This window comes from Schistocerca gregaria, chromosome 4, assembly GCF_023897955.1.
Source record: "Schistocerca gregaria isolate iqSchGreg1 chromosome 4, iqSchGreg1.2, whole genome shotgun sequence".
Lineage (NCBI taxonomy): Eukaryota > Metazoa > Arthropoda > Insecta > Orthoptera > Acrididae > Schistocerca > Schistocerca gregaria.
Window position 1 is genome coordinate 662,963,487 of NC_064923.1, and position 6,824 is coordinate 662,970,310.

Sequence of the window (6,824 nt, forward strand, 5' to 3'; positions counted from 1 at the left end):
AAGACCTCTTCATCCATAATCACTATCTTTCAATTCAGTTTTTCATTAGTAAAGAAAGCAGTTGTGTGATTAAGGCCAAAGCTATACAGATAATGTGATCAAGCATTACAATGTAATAACGCTTCCTTCTTGGATAGGTTGTTTTAAACAGCTGTGCAAGTTGAGCTCAATCTGTGTCAGAGTAGCAAAATCATTGACAAATGTCTATCAACAACAGTTGTTTGATCCATACCTGACACATTCACACCTATTAATAAGTAATATTGAGTTTGGTTATAGGATCACAATAGCCAAGCTTTAGACATTCTTTTGTGTAAAATAAAAATGCAGCACAAAGAAAAAATCACATAACAAAAAGGAATTACAGTAGTTCCATCAATGCTTCCTGTCATAGTAGAATGATATGACAATAGGGAAATGAGCAGGAGATGTAACTAAGCTCATGCTCTGGTTAGTGTGCATTATGCAGGTACAATTAGCTTGAGAATGGTTGCATTTACCCGGCTGGAATATTCTCTGCAAATGGTCAAGACATAGGCACATCCACATGGGAAAGAAACTGAAAGTTATTCTGTATTAAACATACAAGGTGGAATCCAAAATTTTTGGGACTGCTGCTGTCATCTGGAAAGTAGGAGTAGCAGATCTTTGCACCGCTAGGTGGCGAGAGCTGCATACCTGATGAGTCAGTGTGCGGAGTGTTATTCATCTGGGAATACATGTTAATTGATTTCCGTAATACTCTATGTTTGATGTGTGGCAATTTTACAAAGGATCCACAAGCAGAACAGTGTGTGTGTATCAAATTTTGTGCAAATCTCGGGAAAAGTGTTATGGTGACCCTACCAATGATTCAACAAGTGTTTGGGGGACAGCGCATGAGCCGTACGCTTGTGTTTGAGTGGCATGCTCAGTTCAGCACTGGCCGCACAGACGTCGAAGATGATGCTCACACTGGAAGGCCCGTTAGCCGCACAATGCCAGACATTGTTGCCAAACTTCAACAATTGGTTCGTGCGGATCGACGTTGAACCATACAAGACCTTGCGGATGAAGTGGATATTGGGACATATTAACGAATGTTGACTGATTAATTGGCCATGCATCACGTCACCACAAAATTTCTGCCGAGGATCTTGACTGCTCATTAGAAGGCACAGTGTGTTAAAGTGTGCACGGACCTTCATCAGACCCCATCTGATGATCCAACCTTATTGTCACGGTTTATCACCAGCAACGAGAGCTGAATTTATGATTGTGACCCAGAGACAAAGCAACAATCATCCCAGTGGAATAGCCCAGGCTCTCCAACATCAAAAATAGTTAGACAGGTGAAGAGCAAATCATTATTTTCTTTGATACCAAGGGAACTGTGCACAAAGAATTCATTCCACCCAACCAAACAGCGAATTCTGCGTATTACTGTGACGTTTTGCAATGGCTCCATAAAAACATGCGGCAATGATGGCCCAAACTATGGCATCAAGTGAACTGACTGCTGCATCACAGAAACACGCCGTGTCACACGTCCTTGCTCACCAGAAAAAATGACACGGCAGTTGTACCCCACCCACCGTACTCGTCAGATTTGGCACCTTGTGACTCTGCGTTATTCCCAAAACAGAAACTCAAATTGATAGGCTGTCGCTTCAACACTCTAGAGAGAATTCAAGCATAGCTGGCAGCGATAATCACCCTCAAAGAACAGGACTTCCATAAAACATTTGACCAGTGGCAGAAGCACTGGGACTGGGGTGTACATGCAGATGGGATCTACTTCGAGGATGATGGTAACCATTAGGTTTTCAACAGATGGCAGCACCAGTCCTGAAAATTTTGGATAGCGCCTTTTGTAATTTTGTAGAATTCCTTGCCATTTCAGTACACTTCATTTTCATATTACTTTATTGTCCAAAACTAATCTGAGAAATTTAGAAATTGATGTATGTAAAAATATTAAAGCTCTTACTGTAATGTCTTTCATCTTTCAAGAGAGGTTGGGGGCAGAGGTGTCATAAGCCACCCCCCACCTTTAGAGCCACGCTGACCTCCATCTGTATCAAGGTGGCCAAAATAAGAGTTAGTAAATTGTCGATTTCCCTCCTACTTTCTACACACTAGTAATATCGTCAGTAAGTAATAAAACAGGTTGACATTAATGATGGGTGATCTTGAGGTCTAACATTATCTCTCTGAAGCACTATGACACAGATGTTGACAGTCTTTTATCTACAACGTTTTTTCCCCAACACTTGAGGCTTTAATGAAACAAATTGGTTACACATGTATCATTCAAAGTATTTTCCATCGCTGGCCACTACTTTCTCCCATCTTTTGGGCAGTGTACGAATCCCACGTTGAAAAAATTGTTCATCTTTTGAAGCGATCCACGAATTGATCCAATTTATAACTTCTTCATGAGATCGGAAGTGTTGGTTAGCCAGGCGATGCGCTATTGATCTAAACAGGTGATAGTCAGAGAGAGCAATGTCTGGAGAATATGACGGGTGGGGTAGCACTTGCCATTTTAATGTTTCCGAGTATGTTTGACCTCCTTTGCAGGGAGGGGTCAAAGCATTGTCTGCAAAATCACTTTATCATGCCTCACTGAATTGCAGTCATTTGTCTTTCAATGCTCTGCTCAAACGCAATAATTGTGTTCAATAATGAACACCTGTGATTGTTTCTCTTGGTTTTAACACCTCATAGTACACGACGCTGAGCTGGTCCCACCAAATGCAGAGTATGAACTTGGAGCTGTGAATATTCGGTTCGGCCATCGACGTGGAAGCATGGCCAGGATATCCCCAGACATTTTGCATTTAGGATTATCATAATGAACCCATATTCCATCCTTGGTCACAATGCAATGCAGAAATCCCTTCCGTCTTTGCCTCTGAAGCAACTATTCACAAACACACAAATGCCGTCCAACGCCTCTTGGTTTCAGCTTTCATGGGACCCAAGTTCCTTCTTTCTGAATCATGCCCGTTGCCTTGAGATGTTTTGAAATAGCTTGCTGTGTCACTCCCACTAACTGAGCCAATTCTTCTCGAGTTTGACACGAGTCTTCACTCAGCAATGTCTCCAATTCTGCCTCTTCAAAAACATTCTCTCTTCCATCACTATGCCGGTCTACAACATTAAAATCACTGTGTCTTGAAGCGTTGAAACCACTCGCGACACGTTCTTTCACTAACAGCGTCCTTACCACACGTACTCGAGAGCATTCAATGAGACTCGGCCAATGTTTTCTTCATATTGAAACAAAACAGTAAACCCCCCCAGCAAGTGACAATTTGGCTTGTAAACTGACATTTTCAATCAAGAACAACTTTATCATGCAGACACAAATCAACAAATGTTTAAATGAGGTTAAGTTGACCGAGGTACAAGCTAACTGCCTGACGTCTGCGATCTGTTTCTTTCGACTGCTACTTACCACTGTCACCACTTATCAGCAAATGGCGGAAGCAAAGTTTCCAGAATGAGATTTTCACTCTGCAGCAGTGTGTGTGCGCTGATATGAAGTTTCGGAAGCAAAGTTGTACACCTTGAAACCACTGGAGCAGTTTTTCTAAAGCACTCACCCTTTGCTTGCACAGTATAAAACTGTTCAACACAACTGTCCTTTCCAGTGTGACATTCCCAGGCTATCAACTGATGAAAGTTGTATGAATAGTTAAGTCTCTGCTTACACTGCATATATGTAGAGTATGCACAGATTTAATCACAAAAACTTTCGCATTGCCTGCTGTGTGAGGTGTACATGAAGAAATTCACTTAGACTTTGATATTCATTAAAACATGAAATATTGGCTTCCCTAATGTATTTCCTGGTGTACAGGAGTGATAAGAGCTGCATTTCACTGGCACCGCTTAACACAATAGCAAAACCTCAATAACGTTTTCACCTTTGGCATGAAGAGGTATATCAATGTTCAAATTATCACTGTCCATTATTCACACCTTTCTGTGATGTTTGTCATTTTTCTTCCTGGATGTAGGCCATTGTTTTTAAAACACATTCCACAAATTTTATTTCACTTAAGTTCTCCTAGTCTCACTCCTCTCATTACATTGTGTCTGCCCCCTTTTTTTAGCCCTTAACTGCAGTTAGGGCATTGACACCTGTGCATCATATTTCACAAGGCAAATTTCTCTCGATGACAACATACCCCTTTCATTTAAGGGGCGACGTACTGATACTGACATACTACATTTGAGAACTTGCTGTAAGCACAATTTGGTACATCGCACCCTTTCCACATGAAATATTGGTTGCCAAGCTGCCCATTTCCCTGGAGCTGATGCATACTATTTTTGCTGAGTAGTACTTGTCAATCACAACAATATTTTTCAAGCTTAGTTATGTGTGGGTATATTACCATACCTAATTTTCAGAAAAAAATGCTAGCATGATCCTTTGTGTTCGAAGCAGGTTCACATCACAAAATCAAGCACGATTTCTGTAATACTGTTAAAAATGTGATATCAGGTAGCTACAATGCTGGACATGAAAACTGGAGCACCATGAAGGGGGCCTGCAACTAACAACTTGGTACTAAGTGCTTAGATACACAAATGATTAGCATATCAGCACTGTCAAACCCAAGCCTCGCCATCCTGGTATAATTTTTCTGTGAGTTCCCTAAATCACTTCAGCCAAATGCTGGGTTGGTTCCTTTGAAAGGGCACACCCAACTTCCATCCCTAATCTAATGGGACCGATGACCTCACTGCTTGGTCCCCTTGACAGCTACAAATATTTATCTATGAATGCCCTTTCTTCACTCATTTGTATTTGATTCAAGCTTCTGAACAGTGATGCAAAGAATGAGTAAGTCATGGGTATTCTTCCAGTCGATCTTGGTAATGCCTCTCAGTTTAGTCACTACACAAGCAAAAATATTTGCACTGCACTGCTGCCCCAACTCACATGGCAGGCACTAAGACATCAGTTCATTACCTGCACTCACATTGAACAGATGCTACAGTCAAGTTCATAATAGCAAGCCAAGTATAACAATGCTGTTATTTAAACCTTCATTTCTACTTTGATAGTAGGCACTGTAATACACTTTCACCAATGCCTGTTACTACTGTGTTGTCCATGTAAATTCCTGTTAAGCTACTAGTGGTTGTACCATAATTTTTATGTAATATTGTTGCTTTTCGTTCAGGACCCAAAGACATTTTAGAAGAAAGAAGAAGGGGGGGGGGGGGGGGGGGGGGGGAGAAAACGCACACCAGTGTATTTAAATCAGGGCACTTATCTTCTGCTGCTTTGGAATGACAAACAAAACTTGTGGCAGTATTGTTTTGGTCATGCTATCAAGAAACTTTAATGTTTTATTTTCATATTAAACATGGCATGTTTGCCTACTTTATAATTTGTTATGTACTTCATTGCTGGATATCGGGCTGCAGCTCCATGTAGTAGGTATATAAAGTGAAAACAAAACTAAATATCTTTAACAATTACATTGTTTTCACTGACAAACATTTTCCTTGTCTTTCACTGCTGTAGCAACTGGCACAGGCAGCAGAACTGTACACCTCACACCGTGGGGCCCCATCAGCAGCAACAGCAAAGCCATGTGTCTAGCCCGGCAGTGCAACATCCATCACTAAGTGCGCTACATTCAATCTTAAATATATACATATCTACCTGCACAGCTTAAAGCAGGTGTGCTATTTGTCCAAATAATGTAGGTTTCCTCAGCCATGACCTGCATATAAATCATTAACACATTTTAAATTTAGTGTAAGGAAGTCCATAGGGTATCAACGATTCTTATTGACCCTCTTGATATCGCATCAAGTTTATTTAGGAATGAGTACAACACCTGCACTCAAAACTACTTTATCTGGCACTACCCTACCATTACATCTTGTGCAAAACTGAATGGTTACGATTAGTATCTGTATTACTGAATCAAATGGCAAAAATTAGCCCACAATTAAAATAAATCCTGAAGAATGAAAGACAACTAGAAGTAAATTTTGATTTAGGCATATGCTTGGCACATATTCACACCCAGAATTTGAAGAAAGGATGCTCAGGTACCCAATCATCCTAAGGGCAAATTGTTTCAGTATTTCAATAATGCAAAAGCTGGACAATGTTACTAATTCTATAAATATTCATTTCCTCACTCTTCTTAGAATGAGCCAAAAATTATATTACAGAATTATTGTAAGATCTCAGCCGTAAATATTAAGGGACTGTAAGTACTACTGCACATCGAGCACTGTGTGTTCTGCACTAGATTGGCATTAGTTGACAGTTCATGATAAACCAAGTGACTAAGCCTACCTCTAATTTCAGATTCTCACTAACAGCAACTGTCAGGATGTGTGCACATATATACAGTGGTAAATGCCAGAAACATGGGTGGCAGTAGCAGCAGTGTGCAGTGTTTAGCCCATTAGAGTACTTTCCAGATACGATTTACATGAATCTTAATTATGTGGATACATTAATTACTACAAACAAATCTTGTTTTTGAACAAATGCACTTTAAAAGTAATTGCTAATTTTGTAAATTGATATTTAAGCTACGTTTTGTTCCTTACCAGGGATTACTTGAATTTATGTGACAAGGTTAAGTTACCCATGCTAAGAGTGACCCCTTTACATTTTATTTATGCTGTAGTGTGTGGTTCTACCTAAAAATCTTTACACTAACAATTCAGTTTTTTTATCAATTGCTAAAATTTTTGCTGAAAATTTTAGAAACAAAAACAAATTCAGACCATCAAAATTTACCTTTTTTTGAGAGGTTTCACTAAATCGCCATGCAAATAGGCAGCGAGACATC